Raw genomic sequence first — 18,501 nt, forward strand, 5'->3', positions numbered from 1 at the left:
GAATTAAGTTCTTCTACAACTTCAACATTCACTTTCTGCCTTTTAACTTTCTTAGAAAGCTTATGAAACGGTGTTTTTTGGCATGTTCTAAAATAAACTGCAAATAAATTTAAATGTTATGTTTACATAAAATACATAGATTTCAAAATATATACTATCTTTACTTTTTAAAAACATTTATTTTTTCAGATTTTCTACTGCACAATCACTATAACAAATGGAATGTTAATGGAAAAAAATATAACTAAATTAATTAAACTAACAGTACAAAATAAACTTATAGGATGGAAGGCTGGCTGATTTTCTCGAGTTATAAAAAGGTCATCAATTTAAATTTAAAAACAAAATCTCGTTTAATTAAACAAATTTTAAATACAATTAACGTTTTACGTTTCGACTTTATATACTTACCCAGATAGCCAAACCTGAGCAGCAGATTCCACGCAGAGTCTGCATTACATTTTTGGTATCAGAAAGGCAACAAATTGCACGCGGAAACTGCTCTATCAGACGATGTTGTCAAACTGTAGCCAGAAATGCGACAGAGCCTGCTGACAGGCAATGTGAGCAGATTGGCAGCAGAAACCGCGCAGAGCCTGCACACATACTTGGCAGCAGATTGACAACAAAGATCGAGCAAAGCCTGCGCGCATGACTTGAGAACAGAGTGGCAGCAAAAACCAAACAGATCCTGTCGATAATCAGCTGTTGAAGTGACGCGCATTATTATAGCTCATCATTAAAAATTATCCCTGATCTATACTGTATATTTAAACGTTTCTTTTTATGAGAAAAGAATACAGATGTGGAATAAATATACATATGTATATATATAATTTCAAAAATAGAACATATACATATATTTTATTTATATACTACAATACATGAAATGTATAAAACGAATATTTTACAACTCAATAATATTATACATTACTATCTGTCCGGCGCCGGCGTTGCCCGTCGAGGAATCCGTGAAAACACATTTTACCTCTTTTCACCCCGTTAGGAGTCGAATTTCTAAAAATCCCTTCTTAGTGGGTGCTTACGTCATGAGAGGAATACACTACCCGAATTTCATGTTTCTAGGTTCAGGGGTTTGGGCTGGGCGTTGATGAGTCAGTCAGTCAGGACATTTGTCTTTATATATATAGATTAGAATGGCGCTATATAATTATATTACATACATTAGTTTCAATGTGTATGTGTGTGGTGTAGAACACTATCATATTTAAAATATTACAGGTAAGAAATTTAGCAGACCAGAAATAATTGTTATAAATCAGATTATCTTGTTAAAAACAAAATAATAAAAAGATAGGAAAAAAATTAAATTATTCCAGTATATGTAGGTCAGTAAAGGATATTATAGAGAACAATTGTAATAACAACCAATTAATGAGAGGTAGTTAATTAAGAATATTATTTAAAAATCAGTAAAATTTTCTTTATTATATTCTCCACTAATTGGTTTCTAGTACAATATCTTTTATAGTATCCTTTACTAAGCTAGACATCTTGACACACACATACACACACACACACACACACACACACACACACACACACACACACACACACACACATACATTAAAACTTTGTAATATTAGCTCTTGAGTTGTAATGTTTTATATGTATTTCATGTATTATAATATATATAATATATTTTCCATTTTTAAAATTATTTCACATTTGCATTCCTTTCTCATAAAAAAACGCTTAATTAACAGTATAGGTCAGGAATCATTTAAAGAGCTAATGCATGACATTTAAACAGCTGATTACCCATACAGCACAAAATGTTTTCAAAAAATATTTTTGAATATTTCTGTAAAAATATTGCAAGAAACATTTTAAAATTGTTTTAGGAATATTTAAAAATGATTTAAAAACCTTCTGTGGTATACATTTTTAAGAATATTTTAAGAATCTTTTAAAAATATTTATAAAAATGTTCTTCTTTATTACCCAGACAATATTTTCTTAAATATTTGAAATATATTTTTGAAATATTAATTTAAATCTACATATTTATTGTTTTATAATCTCGTTCCAAAATATTTAAAAAATATTTTAAATTTATTTATTATTGGCTTTATAATCTTCTTTCAAATATTTTTGAAATATTATGAAATATTCTTAATTAAAAAAGATGCATGGTAGCGCATCTTTCCGTGATAGTTGGCAACGACGCCACTAAGCGGCGCATAATGGTAAGACTAACTCGTAAGTAAATTTCAGTTGAGGGCTGATATAAGCAGGCTTCCTGCGAAGCAAAATCATGACATCCGCGAGACATATCTTTGTCAGCAATACAACGCAAGGCTCAACCAAAATTGCTGCAATGATTTTTTTGACATAATCTGGCGGACATAGAAACATTTAAAAAATATTTTTGTGAATTATTTTAATCTTTCCTAAAAAATATTTTTTGCTGTATGGGTATGGACAAAGTCTGCTCGGTTTTTGCTGCCAATCTGTTCTCAGGTCGAGCGCGCAGGCGCTGCTCGGTTTTTGCTGCCAATCTGCTGCCAGGTTATGTATGCAGGCTCTGCGCGGTTTCTGTTGGCAATCTGCTTACATTGCCTGTCAGCAGGCTCTGTCGACAGAACACGAGCTTAATGCGGACACAGATGGCTATGGTTTTGGTGTGGGATTTTGATCAAATTTGCTGCCAATCTGCGCGCATTCTGCTAACATTTTGCTATCTGGGTAGTCTTCTTCAGAAACCTGATACATAAGAGATAATACATAAAAAATAATTAAAAAATAAAAAGAAATAAAATTGCTACAAATAAAAAGGATAGAGAACAAAGCCGCATACTTTGGACTGACTTGCCAGAAATGTAGCTAAGATCTACACTATGACATAGTATAGACCTTAGCCACAATTAATGTATATACGAGTTGTCAAAAATAGAATGAAATAAGTCAAGTAATAAAATTGTTACTATTATCTATACTGTTGTTATTATTATCTCAAACGATATTATTTATTATTTGACAGTGTAAAATTGTAATGCATATATTAAAATTACATTAGGGCTAGAATATAAACCAGACCCACAAGAATGAGAGCAATTCCAAGATCTCAAGACGAGAATTAACCAGATCTTACAGGGCGGAATTAAGGAGTCTGGATTACTGATTGAAATCAAAGTAAGAAAAGAAAAGAAAAAAAAGAAAAGAAAAGAGAGGGGGGCCTCTGCTTTTGTCTACGAGATCAATTCTAGGGCTAGAATATAAACCAGAGCCACAAGAATGAGAGCAATTCCAGATCTTAAGACGAGAATTAACCTTGCAGAGCCCCTTGTACTACCACGATCAATGTCGATCTTCCAATATGGCGTCCCAAATGAGAATATCGGAAGGGCCCTGCTCGCTGGACCGGACTCCTCGCCTCAATCCTCCCTCAAGCTCTCCTTTTCCTGGCGGTGAGCTCTCCTTGGGAAGTCGAATCTCGCTCGGTTGGTCTCCAGAATACGTGCCGCTTAGCTCAATCAGTTACGAAAGAAGGAAACGTACTCGTCTCGTCCGAAGAAACGCAGCAAGAGCGGCCATGACACTGAACAAGAGCGAGGAAGGAGGTGGGGGCGCGTTGAAAGTGGCGACTCACGTGTCGCGCCATCTGAATGAAACGCCCTAAACATCGCTTGGTATTTGGCGTCAATTTGTTCTTAAGTTTTGTTACCAAAATTTGCTCAATATTTGGCATCAATTTGGCGTTAGGTTTAGTCAACAAACTTTAACAGCAATTTGGTGCCAATTTGTTATCAGGTAGTTGCTAAGCTTTGCTCGGTATTTGGCGTCAATTTGTTCTCAAGCTTTGTCACCAAAATTTGCTCAATATTTGTCATTAATTTGGTGTTAGGTTTTGTCAACTAATTTTAGCGGCAATTTGATGCCAATTTGTTATCAGGTACTACTAACCTTTGCTCGATATTTGGTATCAATTTGGCGTCAATTGTGTACGCATGTTTTGATACGTATTTGCTAGCAGTTTGCCGACAACATTTGATAAAACAAATTTTGATGCAAATTTGTACCATTTCTGAAACCAAAATTTGTAGCAAGTATTTGGCATTATTTGTTCGAACAGATTTGGCTATCTGCGTGGGTATCAACAGGATATACACAATCTACGCTTGCGACATACTGAGTACATTCTCAGGATCTACCTGTGCTGTGTAGGGATGTACATGTAATTTTATATAGAGTATCATTAAAAGAAGGTTGGTATTGAATTTGGCGATAATCGGTAAAAGGGTTCTTACTTTATAAAATTTTGAATTTTTTGAGAAATGTTTGTGATTGCTCTAACTTCCGCCAATTTTGAGATATCAGGCTATTTATAATTCTATTATATTCTTCAGTCTTTTCTACCCCTATTTCATATATAATTCTTTAAGATTTGGTTGATTAGACTCAACTTTATAAGGCTTCTATGTATGTACGGATTCTCCGAAATTTCAAATGTCTGTAACTCAAGAACTGATTAACCAAATTTAAAAGAATTATATATGAAATAGGGGTAGAAAAGACTGAAAAATATAATAGAATTAGAAAAACATTGCCAATATAATGAAAAAGTGTGCAAATGTGAAATTTGCACATTTTGGTTCCTTATATGTACGGATTTCTCGAAATTTCAAACGGTTATAGCTCAAGAAATAATGAACCAAATATTTTAAAGAATTATATATGAAATAGGAGTAGAAAAGACTAAAAAATATAATAGAATTAGAAAAATTGTCAATATTATAAAACTTTAACCCTTAAAGACTATACCTCAAGTCTCTAGCAATTTATTCTAGAACAATTTATTATTAGATTATTATTGTATATAATAACAAACAGAAATCAACAAAAAATATGCTCAGTTCAACAACCTGCATTATACGCTTAGCGAAGTAAATTTTATCATAATAAAAAATACGTTGCTAATTAAATAGATATCAAAAGTTAACACGGAAAATTATTTTACAAAACGGAAAGCAGTAGTGTGTCAATATATGTACAATATACACATATAAGGAATTGTGCAAATTAAGTGAATATATACTAAATTACCGGGGATTTGATATGGGATTGATAGTTATGGGGTTGGCGGCCGGGGGAGGTTTTTAGCCAGTAAATAAGTCCGGCATAACCCTGGGGACCGGCCCCGGGGTATGCGTAAGCATTTTCCTCCTCCAACAGAAAACAAACAAAAAATAGTATCTTAAAATTTGCGAAAGTTAGAACTTCGATCACCGTTTATATTAAATGCACAATTTTTTTTCTTTTGCTTCCTCATAGAGGAAGCTTTGTTTTCATAAACTTCGTATATGGACCTTTGATCGCATATAAAGCTAGGTCTAGTCAACCAAATTTTTTTTTAATATTACATATTTACATATTTAAAAAAAGTTCTCCTCTAACAAAAAACAAAAAAATGGCCCAATATCTCAAAATTTGCGGAAATTAGAAAACCTACAAGCATTTATACTGTGGAAAAATTAAAACTTTCTTAAAATCAAAAACAATGTATATTTATCAAAATGAGAGTAAATAAAAGGATTGTACTACCTTACTTGAGTGCCAAAATACAACGCGATACAGAATTAGAAAATATAATTTAAAAGTGTGCAAATTAGAAAGTTGCACATTATTTCCGTGGAAGAATTAACTAACCGATTGAACAAAATGGAAATAAGAAATATCCGCAATTAGTAGGGATCATTTTAGTAAAAACATTAATTATTTAATTGATTTTTGTAATAGTATAACAGATATTAGTATAACAGATATTAGTATAACAGATATTAGTCTCAATAAAGCTTATCACAATAAAAAAAGTGTGCAAGTAGAAACTTGCACATTGCTTTCTCATAGTTTTTAAGTGTGCAAGTAGAAACCTGCACATTGCTTCCTCATAGTTTTTAAGTGTGCAAGTAGAAACCTGCACATTGCTTCCTCATAGTTTTTAAGTGGGCAAGTAGAAACTTGCACATTGCTTCCTCATAATTTTTAAGTATGCAAATTATAAATTTGAACATTACTTCCTCACAATTTTTAAGTATGCAAATTATAAATTTGCACATTGCTTAATCAACATTTTATTTTGCTCATAAAGCTTCCTCTATGAGGAAGCCAAATTAATAAATATCTACTAATAATTATGCATAAAAAAAGGCTTCCTCATAAGAGAAAGCTTTATGAGCGAAATAAAATGTTGATTAAGCAATGTGCAAATTTATAATTTGCATACTTAAAATGATTTACATTCGAACGAACACACGTCCGTTTAGTTTAAAATCACCTGATTTCAATAACTCTTATAAAAATAAAACGTTTCTGATATTTTAAAATAAAATTCAGAGGGGGCCGAAAACCGGTCTTATGGACCCTCCCCCTTTCGTTCTCCACGTGCACGCTATGAAAGTTAAAGTTCATTCTTCAATTTTGCAAGGTTTACTTTAAATTAGCGCCGTTTGTAGTAAAATCTTCGCCGAAAAACGAGCCTTGAAGCATTTGAAAGCTGAGGATTCAAGCTTTAAAACGCTTTTTTAAACATCATTTTTCACAAAAATATGTAACTTTGAATTTGGTGCTTTTTAGCGCTGATTTCAAAAGGGGCCCGAATTTTTTGCAGATGAGTGTATAAATTATAATACATATACAGGAGGGCCAGAAGTCTAGGTACAGTCGAATATCTCGTAACAATGCATTTTAGAAAAAAATGTTTTGGACAAAAGTTGTAGGTTTTAAAAAGATCTATTTACTGACCTTATCAGTTTGATTTTAGCTGGCGTCCTTAAGGGGATCCTGGAGTGACGGCCGAACTCCGACGGGAAAGCGTCCTCATCTAAGCGGAATTAAAAATATCGATTTTTTTTATCATTCTGTCCTTATCCAACGAGATCCTACGAGATATCTGTCCTTGGCAGATTGCAACGTCATGTACACACTGCGTGTGCGTACATGCATAAAATCTGCGATTAATGAAAATCTTTCTTCCCACTCGGCATGTTATGTTGCTGAAATATTGAAATATTCGGAACCAATGCAGAAACACTTCATTAACATCTCACTTGCAACTATGCATCTAAAATATTTCAAAAATGTACCAGCACCATGTTTTTTGCAATATTGCATTAACCTTTAGAGGCCGGGGGTGGTCGAAATATCGACCACCCAAAAAACACAAGCTATTTGATGTTTTCAGGCAAAATTTGTGTGTTGAATAAGGGAAAAATAGTAAAAAAAAAAAAAAACTCTTCAAGTCCTTTTCCCGGCCTCTAAAGGTTAACAATATGTCTGAAATCTTTCAGAAAGTTGTTTACAATATTTATAAGTTTCTGTAATATTGCAAAAAAAATGTAGCAGATGCAATATTTCAGAAACATTTCCAAAGCACTACAAAAGCACTATTACGTTTACTTTGCACGAATAATATTTCTGTAACATATCAAACGCAACACCGCATCTAAAATACCTGTAAAAAATCTCCGAAAGATTTCGTCGGTAATGAAAAATTGAATTGCAGGCAGTGAATTTTCTACAATATTGCGGGAGAAATATTGCAGATGCAATGGTTTAGAAACATTTCTGATACATGATAAAACTATTATTACGTTTGCATTACACGCGTTATATTTTTGAATGTTTCACATACCCTGGCGAAAATAGAAAGTTTCATAAGCGTTTGTTAAGCGTTTACGTGAGCGTTTGCGGGAGTTTGTTGAGCGTTTAGAATCGGTCAGTAAAACGTTTAAAAAGCAGAAATTGCAACGCTTTAGCGTTTGAAAGACGTTTGTAAAGCGTTTTGAAAGTTTGCACAGCATTTTCACAGCGTTTGCACAGCGTTTACGGGAGTTTGTTGAGCGTTTGAAAACGGCCAGTAATCCGTTTGAAAAGCGTTTGAAAAGCGGAAATTGCATCGCTTTAGGGTTCTTCTTGCGGTCGAAGAATAATTAACTGTGATTGGCCAATTCTTACGACTTACGACCTACAATACATCCATTGTAGACCGGGCCTAAAGCATTTAGAGATCCTCTGTTAATAAGTCGAAAGCGTTTGCTTTCATCATTGAAAACTGCGTGCAGCCTCTATTGAGCGTTTAACAGGCGTTTACTCTTGTCGTTAGAAGAAACGGCGGAAAGAGCGTTAAATGTTAAAATCTGCTTTTCGCCTCGCAGAGGGTCTGCTTATATACGCGGCTGGATGTATTTTAAATGCGAGAAAGATGCGCCGCCTAGCGGCATTGTTAGAAGAACGTTTGTTGAACGGAAGGAAAACGCTTGTCTTACGGCGCCGGATAAAGCGTTTCTTAAGCGTTCTCAAACCGTTTGCACAAACGCCCTACAATTCGCCGCATTAGAAGAGCATTTGCTGAGCAAAGGGAAAACGCTTGTCTTACGGCGTTGGGAAAAGCGTTTGATAAACGTTTGTAAAGTCTGACAGCAAACTCTCTATACGAAGTTGTATCAGCATTCACTAAGCGTTCTCTGAAAAGCGTTGGCTTATCATTACAGAATTTTCACGAAACGTTTTATACAGCGTTTTATACAGCGTTTGATAAGCGTTCCGAAAGCGTTTACAACCCAACAGCGTTGTGTAAGTGTTCTTACAACGTTTGAAAGCGTATAAACGCTCAGAAAACCCTCACCAAACGTTTGTCAACGCTCTATAAGGCTTCTTATTTTCGCCAGGGTACAACATTGCATTTGTAATATTTCCGAAAAGTTGCTGACAGACTTTAGAACTTAAAACAACCTTGCTTCGAAACGCGGATCTAGCTCGCGGCTGGGCTGGGTTCGAAGAAGGTGCGGAGGAACGGACGCGAGGCGAGGTTTGGCAAAATGAAGTGTATCGTGGTTAGCAATAACGTAACAAAGTTTATTCTATAATGAACGGTCGCGATATTTACAACGGGTTGAGAATACAGTTTAACAGTCGCGTTATGCACAACAGTGTGATGAGCGCAGGACACAGAGTCAGGGCGCACGCGGTGCGCGCGAGAAGAACAGAGTGACAATGCTCGCGGGGTGGCACTAGCGGCCGGATGCACGTGTGTTGCGATCGTGACGGGCGATCGGCTTGTCGCGGGCGGCGCGAAGTAAAGCGCGGTGCGCACGGGCGCGGATACGGCGACGAGATCGCGGTAATTCGGCGCGTTAGGCGGCAGGATAATTCTGGCGCGAGTCCGGCCACCGAGAACCACTCGGTGGAGGCAGAGTACGGGGCTCTACCCCCGAGGCAGGCTACAAGCGTCTAGAGACGGGGCGGTATCCGGCGAGAAGCGCTCGGTGGAGGCAGAGAAGCGCTCCGCCCTCGTTCGGATAACTCCGTGTTCAAGGAAGCCGGTCGTGTACCGAGAATCGCTCGGTGAAGACAGAGTACGCCAGAGGCTCTCTACCTCCGTTCGGACTAGCGGATGCGTGGTGTAAGAAAGCTGGTCGTCTATCGAGAATCACTCGGCAAAGACAGAGAATGCCGGAGGCGCTCTACCCTCGTTCTGACTTGCTAGAGAGATGCGGGAATTCAGGATCGGTGCGGTCGGTCGGAACGGTGATCAGGAAATCGCACTGTGTGTTAAAAGTGCTCGCGTTATATAGGCGTTGCGGCGGCGTTACGGAGTGGCGGGGTTAGCGGCGGCAATCGCGAGCGCCGGTGGTGCGGCGGAACGGTCTAGAGTCCCTATAATAAGAGTCTGGACACTGCCGCAAGTTTGACAAAGCATGGCGTCGTAAGTGGTGGGGATAGTGCTTACAGAGTATAGCACGGTGTAGCACTGAACTTAGAGTTTAGTACATGTGTAGATGCTGAGTGACTCGATCATTAATATCGAAGTGGAAGATAGTTCTTTTAAGTGTGAGGTAATAACCCAGATAGCCAAATCTGTTCGAACAAATAATGCCAAATACTTGCTACAAATTTTGGTTTCAGAAATGGTACAAATTTGCATCAAAATTTGTTTTATCAAATGTTGTCGACAAACTGCTAGCAAATACGTATCAAAACATGCGTACACAATTGACGCCAAATTGATACCAAATATCGAGCAAAGCTTAGTAGTACCTGATAACAAATTGGCATCAAATTGCCGCTAAAATTAGTTGACAAAACCTAACACCAAATTAATGACAAATATTGAGCAAATTTTGGTGACAAAGCTTGAGAACAAATTGACGCCAAATACCGAGCAAAGCTTAGCAACTACCTGATAACAAATTGGCACCAAATTGCTGTTAAAGTTTGTTGACTAAACCTAACGCCAAATTGATGCCAAATATTGAGCAAATTTTGGTAACAAAACTTAAGAACAAATTGACGCCAAATACCAAGCGATGTTTAGGGCGTTTCATTCAGATGGCGCGACACGTGAGTCGCCACTTTCAACGCGCCCCCACCTCCTTCCTCGCTCTTGTTCAGTGTCATGGCCGCTCTTGCTGCGTTTCTTCGGACGAGACGAGTACGTTTTCCTTCTTTCGTAACTGATTGAGCTAAGCGGCACGTATTCTGGAGACCAACCGAGCGAGATTCGACTTCCCAAGGAGAGCTCACCGCCAGGAAAAGGAGAGCTTGAGGGAGGATTGAGGCGAGGAGTCCGGTCCAGCGAGCAGGGCCCTTCCGATATTCTCATTTGGGACGCCATATTGGAAGATCGACATTGATCGTGGTAGTACAAGGGGCTCTGCAAGGTTAATTCTCGTCTTAAGATCTGGAATTGCTCTCATTCTTGTGGCTCTGGTTTATATTCTAGCCCTAGAATTGATCTCGTAGACAAAAGCAGAGGCCCCCCTCTCTTTTCTTTTCTTTTTTTTCTTTTCTTTTCTTACTTTGATTTCAATCAGTAATCCAGACTCCTTAATTCCGCCCTGTAAGATCTGGTTAATTCTCGTCTTGAGATCTTGGAATTGCTCTCATTCTTGTGGGTCTGGTTTATATTCTAGCCCTAATGTAATTTTAATATATGCATTACAATTTTACACTGTCAAATAATAAATAATATCGTTTGAGATAATAATAACAACAGTATAGATAATAGTAACAATTTTATTACTTGACTTATTTCATTCTATTTTTGACAACTCGTATATACATTAATTGTGGCTAAGGTCTATACTATGTCATAGTGTAGATCTTAGCTACATTTCTGGCAAGTCAGTCCAAAGTATGCGGCTTTGTTCTCTATCCTTTTTATTTGTAGCAATTTTATTTCTTTTTATTTTTTAATTATTTTTTATGTATTATCTCTTATGTATCAGGTTTCTGAAGAAGACTAAGTATATAAAGTCGAAACGTAAAACGTTAATTGTATTTAAAATTTGTTTAATTAAACGAGATTTTGTTTTTAAATTTAAATTGATGACCTTTTTATAACTCGAGAAAATCAGCCAGCCTTCCATCCTATAAGTTTATTTTGTACTGTTAGTTTAATTAATTTAGTTATATTTTTTTTCATTAACATTCCATTTGTTATAGTGATTGTGCAGTAGAAAATCTGAAAAAATAAATGTTTTTAAAAAGTAAAGATAGTATATATTTTGAAATCTATGTATTTTATGTAAACATAACATTTAAATTTATTTGCAGTTTATTTTAGAACATGCCAAAAAACACCGTTTCATAAGCTTTCTAAGAAAGTTAAAAGGCAGAAAGTGAATGTTGAAGTTGTAGAAGAACTCAATTCAACAGATTCTTTAATTGAATTCGATCAGTCGCATATTCAGCAAGCACATGCTTCCGTTAAAAGCCAAAGTTCCGTAATACCAGATTTTCTTCATAATCAAAAAGAATCTGAACTTTCTCATTATTCTTAACTTTTTCATCATTCTGAACTTTCTCACCATTCTGAATTTTCTAATAATTCTGATCATTTTGAGTACTCTGAACACTTTGATTTCGAAAATAACGATAATTATAGAGATATATTTAACATTAACAGACACACCGGCAACAATAACGAGGCTCATTCAGATGACAACGATGATAATTCTGAAAACTGCGAGAATAGTGATGAGAATAAAAAATATTCGAAATGTTTCGTGAAAACAAGAGTTATAAAGAAGAGTTATAAGAGTATAAAGAGTTATACTCTTATAGTCTTAAAGAAGAGTTATAAGAGTATAAAGAATATGTAATATTATGTAATAAAATGTTTCATTCTACTTGCCGTTTGAATCTGATTAAGGCAAAATTGTAATATTAGTTTGAAATAGAAACAATTTAAAACAATTTAAAATACAAGGGAAATGCTTTAGTTTTATAACTATCATATTCTTGCAATATTAAAAATGTTACATATTCTTTCTTTGATTAAAATATTTCTCAAAATAATCTTGGAACTGTTGATGAAATATCGTGTATTTTTTTATCTGTAAAAGTTTAAAGTTTTGTTTGAATAGTTTAAAAGTTTTGTTTGAACGGTTTAAAAGTTTTGTTTGAACAGTTTTTTTCTGCTGTATATTAATTTCTATTACATCAAACACTACAAAATTCACTTCGGTTGCTTGCACCTAAATGATGTATATTATTCTTTTGTTATTTCTTTCTGACAACAGTACTGCATTATTCCATTGTAATCGACGAACTATGCACATTGTGAACATTTGTTTATTTCAATTTTGCATTCTTGCAAATAATAAATCGTGTTTCAAGTTTGAACTAGTTGTTTAAATATGCACGGTAGTTATTATTGTATGATTAAAGAAAGGAAAGTTAGTAGTATTAGGCTTATAAGAATATTGTTTTAGATGCATTTTCATAGAAATTATACTCGTGTTTTCAGTAAGATTCTATAAATCCTTCTTATACCGGCCAATGCATTATCTGCGCACGGAGTATGTGTTCCAGGCATTATATAAGATTCTCGAGTGTTTACAAATATTGTATGTGCTGTTGACAAAGTTAAATGTTTGCATATGTCAGTAAATTCACATTGTATAACATTTACTGTAATTAATATATAATTAATTATTTTATTGCCACCGTTAGATTTTATAAATGTCTTATAATGTTTTATAAATATAAAAATTTCTTTTAACATATGTATAAAATAATTTATTGTAAATCAATAAAAAATTATATGCTTTTTATAATTTAATGCTTTTAATTTTCCCTAAAAAAATATATTTTAGTATTTATTAATGGCTACGTAACAAGGCTTGCTGCAATTTGGCGTCAAGCTGTGTCATCAAGATTTGCTCTGTATTTGGTGCCAATTTGCTGTTAAGTATTGTTCTCAAATCTTGTTTGATATTTGATATCAATTTGGCGTCGGGTTTTGTCAACAAACTTTGATAGCAATTTGTCAACAATTTGCTGTTAGATTGCCGGCAAGCTTTGCTCGGTATTTGGTGTCAATTTGGCGTCAAGTTCTTTTGTCAAAGTTTGCTCGCAATTTGGCACAAATTTGCTGTCGGGCTTTTGTTGGCAAGCCTTGTTCACAATATGGCGCAAATTTGCCGTTGAACTTTTGCTGTCCTGTTTTGCTCGATATTTGGCGTCAATTTGGTGTCAAGTCATGTACACAAGCTTTGCAAGCAAAACACAAGCGTATTGCAGACACAGATCGCACCGAATTTGTCGACAAGTTTTGCGCGTATTTGGTGTCAAATTGGTTACAATTTGCTGACAAATTGTTTACTGGGAATATTATAAAAATATTGTGAATTATAAACAAGTAAGACAAGTGACTTATAGTATAATATTATGAAAGATAAAGTAAAATATATAGAAAGAAAACATAATGCTGTAACAGAAATCACTTCCTAACCTTTAATATTGTATTCATTGTTTATTACAAGTTACATAAATTTTGTAGAAAATGCCTGGCTGTTGCGTGCCTAATTGCTTCAATTCCACCAAAAAAGGATTTTCGATGAGGAGTTTTCCATCAAACTTAGAGCGGAGAGCAATATGGATGGAAAATATTAATATTCACAGTGGCCAATCGCGAAAGTGGGGCGCAACTAAAAACTTATTTGTATGCGAAGTAAGTAATAAATTGTATGATTAAAGATAGAAATATAACGGTAATCTTGGATAATTTTTGCAGGCCCATTTTTCGGCAGAAATGTGGGAAAAGGTACGAGTGGATGGTAAACAAAAATTAAAGGCTAATGCCGTTCCAACATCTGCCTTGGTGAATAATAAAATTATAATATTGCCACAGAATTTCGCGGAACTGTACGAACTATCTTCATGCATTGTTAAATGTGCACATGTCGAAGATTTAGTAGCTGAGCAGGAAAACGTCGTGTTTAAATTAGCACCAAAATTAGATAAGGAAACTATTACTCTTTCACGAATTTCAATAAAATGAGAGTTAATAAGGCAACCGCTTTATATGACAGAGATGTTAGTAGTGCATTGAAATTTATCGGAGAAGAACGTAACATAAACGAGTATAAAGTAACTGCTCTATTTATTGAAATTGTATCAAAATGGTTCAATTTAATTACTTCTCGAACTTGTGCAACTGCATTAGGAAAAATAGAAGGAGAAGAAAAATCGCAAAGAAAATTTGATGAGAGTATAGAGTTTTTGAAATCAATTATTGATCTATTCTGTAATATTAAAATTGGACAAGATGGAAAATTTAAACCCGTACAATGCGGTATTATGATCACTACTACATCTCTCATAGAACTGACAAATTATTTAATTAATGAACAGGGATATTCGTATGTGTTGGGCGCAAGATTCACTCAGGATTGTGTTGAAAACTTGTTTTCAAATATACGAAAGAAATTTCCTGTGCCCAATGCATTACAGTTCAAACAAAGCTTAAAGATCCATAGCGTTTCACAATATTTACAAGTTCTAGGAAACACTAATTACGAACAAGACGAGGGTGCCTTAGTAGTTAATTTTTTAACAAATTGTCCAAAAAAAAAGAATCGTGAAATATCGTACGAAATTCCCATAATTCCTGCTCACATTGACAAAATAGAAATTCATATGGACAATGTTCACTTAAATGTATTATATTCTCTTGCTGGTTATATTCTTCATAAAATTTCTAAACTGCCGACAGTTTGTAAAACTTGTATTGATTCAGCTGGATCGACAACATTTGATACCAATATAAAGTATTCCAAATTAGTACATTTAAGGTGTTTTAAATCAAAAACATTGTTTTTTGTTAACACGGCAACTTTCAAGTATTTTCATGATATGGAAATTATTATAAGAAAATATCTACCTTATGTTAAGAATAAAAATTGTGATTTAATAGAGTTCTTCACTGTAAAAATGGCTGATATTCGTTGTAATGCGCTGAAAACTTGCTGCGATTTATTTAATAAAATAATTAAACGATACATTACGTTTCGCATAAAAATTGATTGCCAAAAAGGGAGATTAAAAAATAAAAATTTTAGTAGCAAAACCATGGCAAGACATGCTACTATTAAATAACATTATTTACTTTTAAATTAAAATTGTATTCGTATTTTTACACAAATAAAACTGTTGAAAACAAGTTTATTTCTTTATTGTTCCATTTTTACCAGTTGAATAATACCGCGCGCTAAATATATATATTCGAGACATCTTATTGGTTCCGCCATATTTTGTCAACGCCAATAGAAAGTATGACAACAGTGTCCAGACTCTTATTATAGGGACTCTAGAACGGTCGGGAGTAGAGGGCCTCTAGATACGAGGGGCGCAATAGTTGATCTAAGTGCTGATTGGCTCGCGTGAATTGCATGCTTTATTCTTTTCATAAGCACATACTTGCATAACGTCAGCCCATAAAAAGATGACAGTATGACAGGCATAACCGCAAGTTTACGAGAAAAATATATTTTTTGCTATATAAATTGAAAACGATACGACAAAAAAGAATGAGGAAAAAGGAAGAGGTAAATTTTTCTTTGTATTAGATTTTGTGAACATGATTTGAACTTGTTTAATATCTATTTATGTATTTTTGAAAATATTTTTAAATAATATGATTATTTTATATTAATAGGGACATAGAAAGTCTGAACGAAAAATCAAGAATACCACGAACAAATTAAATGGTCAAGCAGTGAATTATAAATCATCTGATTTATTGTTAGAAAGTAATCTCCTGAAAAGGTGCAATATAAACATTTTCTAATGTTTGTAATATTTTATTTTGTAATAAATATATATATTTATATATATTTATATTTTGTCAATTTTGTCTTTATTTATATCTTACATATATACATATCTTATTTTTTTCAGCAAGCGACACAAATCGATACAAACATATTCTGTCTTCGTTATTCATTGGAGTTTAAAAACTTTTTAAAAAGTATATATCTATCCTATATCTATCCTCTAATCTTACATTCCGTAATCTAAATTTATTCTCTAATTTTAACATTTCCGTAATCTATTTCTATTCTCCTTGCCTATTAGTAATTCCTACTATTCCTGATCATGGCATTGTGTTGTGCATTAAACTGCTCAAATAGATCAGACAGTTATGTTATGAAAAGGTTTCCTTCTAACACTAAAACTCAAAAATTATGGATTTCGAACATCAATAGGTCAAACTACAAATTTTCTATTAATTCCTATCTCTGTCAGGTAAACTATCTCCTTTGCTTTTACTAAATAAATAAATATTTTAAATAAATATAAGTAAATAAATAAATAGTAAAACAACAACTAATATAATATATAAAAAACTAATATATAAAATATATAATATATATAATATATAATATAAAATATATAATATATATATATAATATATATATAATATAAAATATATAATATATAATATATAAAAAACTAATATATAAAAAATATAAATATAAAAATAAATGTAAATATATAAAAAAATATAAATATAAATATAAATATGTTATAATTAATAAATCAATGAATATAAAATATTAATATAATAATAATAATATTAATAATAATAATAATTATTATTATTAATATTATTACTCTTATTATTTATCTTTATTTTTATTATTATTAATTAATTATTAATAATAATTTTTTTATGCAAAGCGAGATCCAACCCATATTGCCCGGTGCTTCGGATGCATGTATTTATATTTATATTAGATTGATTAAAGATTCCATTATGGAATTCAAAGAAATCAAATACAAATCTGTACTTTTAATCGAAGAGTATATAGTTATGTACAATGTGTATGTGTGCAATATGTTCAAGTGTATTTTGTGCTAAGTGTTAATATAATTTTCTTATTTTATGTGTACAATGTGTATATGTGCAATATGTTCAAGTGTATTTTGTGCTAACAAGTGTTAATATAATTTTTTTATTTTATGTGTACAATGTGTATGTGCAATAAAGTTATGTGTGCGTGATAATGTCATTTGTGCAATGTGTATATGCGTGCATTAATATCATATGTGTTCTTTCGCAAAATAAGAGATCGCAAACGAAGCAGTTGGCAATCGGTAATATTAAAGTCCCTCTAATAAGAGTCTGGCCAAGAGATAGCCACTTTTGATTGGTCCGCACTTTCCGCTCATATGATTGGCTGTGTACACGCATCTTAGCCAACTGCGCATGCGTGATAGTACAAAGTTTCCCTCTCTCCCTCTGTAATATTGCTGTCTCTCTCGCAGAATTTGGCTAAGATTATCTCTTGACCAGACTCTTATTAGAGGGACTCTAGATAATATAGGTAAAACGAGCCCTCTCGAATGTTTCCCTTTCACAGGTGCATTTTACATCAGACGAATGGGTGAATAACGACAGGACAAAACTTAAGAAAAATGCTGTTCCAACAGTGTTTTGCCGTTGCCCTACCCTCGATAAGGAGAACAGTGTCCCCACAAATAGACTGCAACGAAAAAGAGGCCGTCCATCAAAAAAATCCAATGTGGACCACACTGATTTTTGTCCAATGAAAAAAGTATTTGTAGAGCATGATTATTATAGCAGATCTAATGCATTTGATCAGTAGCAAGTTTACCTCCAGACTCAAACTTTGAATCATCATTAGCAAAAACTAGTATTGAAGCAAAAGATGAACAATTATTTTCACCTCCAAACACAAACACTGAATCGTCATTAGCAGTTTGTCTTGAAGCAAGAGATGAACAATTATTTTCACCTCCAAACACAAACACTGAATCGTTATCAGCAGTTTGTCTTGAAGCAAGAGATGAACAATTATTTTCACCTCCAAACACAAACACTGAATCGTCATTAGCAGTTTGTCTTGAAGCAAGAGATGATCAAATATCCAGCATAGAAACTATTCCTATACCTGATTCTTTGGTAGAATTGCCGTCTTACAATCATCTTGATCTCGAAGACCCTTGCAATTTAGACAAGTTTAACAAAATTATGAAAGAAAATTCTGAGCTTAGACATGCCTTGAACTGTATTAAACGTGACAGAGACAATTTGAAAAATAAGCTACATAGAACGCAGAAAAGGTACGAAAATCTATGCTTCCATACTTCAAAAAGATTTGAAAATGATCAATTAGACGCTCTCAGTAAAGGTGGTCATCTGAGAGGTGTGAAATGGAGCGATAAAAC

At 33.7% G+C, this 18,501-nt stretch overlaps 1 protein-coding gene and 2 long non-coding RNA genes across 6 annotated transcripts in view; 2 read left to right on the plus strand and 1 right to left on the minus strand.

The window, feature by feature from the left end:
• The window catches only part of LOC139783781 (uncharacterized), a 29,997-nt gene extending 14,689 nt beyond the window's left edge, over positions 1-15,308 (plus strand). The window contains exons 3-4 of the long non-coding RNA XR_011721375.1: positions 13,808-13,978; positions 14,042-15,308. This is a non-coding gene — a long non-coding RNA (uncharacterized lncRNA). The remainder of the gene's footprint in view (positions 1-13,807; positions 13,979-14,041) is intronic.
• The window catches only part of LOC139783779 (uncharacterized), a 36,587-nt gene that overhangs the window by 3,896 nt on the left and 14,190 nt on the right, over positions 1-18,501 (minus strand). Inside the window, exons 2-3 of one of the 4 annotated variants that reach the window (XM_071722946.1) lie at positions 6,766-6,844; positions 3,928-4,048 (exon numbers count right to left, since the gene is read on the minus strand). The exons of 1 other annotated variant lie outside the window; for it this stretch is intronic. The gene's annotated coding sequence lies outside the window, so the exon portion shown is untranslated. Of the gene's footprint in view, positions 1-411; positions 3,510-3,927; positions 4,049-6,765; positions 6,845-18,501 lie in introns of those variants that run through there. 2 more of the 4 variants (XM_071722948.1, XM_071722945.1) reach the window with 2 other exon arrangements.
• LOC139783780 (uncharacterized) lies at positions 8,039-12,648 on the plus strand. The gene is made up of 2 exons (XR_011721374.1): positions 8,039-11,742; positions 11,930-12,648. It is a non-coding gene; the product is annotated as an uncharacterized lncRNA (long non-coding RNA).

Source organism: Temnothorax nylanderi, unplaced genomic scaffold, assembly GCF_030848795.1.
Source record: "Temnothorax nylanderi isolate EJ_2023f unplaced genomic scaffold, tnyl_v1.0 TNYL_tig0539_pilon, whole genome shotgun sequence".
Classification (NCBI taxonomy): Eukaryota; Metazoa; Arthropoda; class Insecta; order Hymenoptera; family Formicidae; genus Temnothorax; species Temnothorax nylanderi.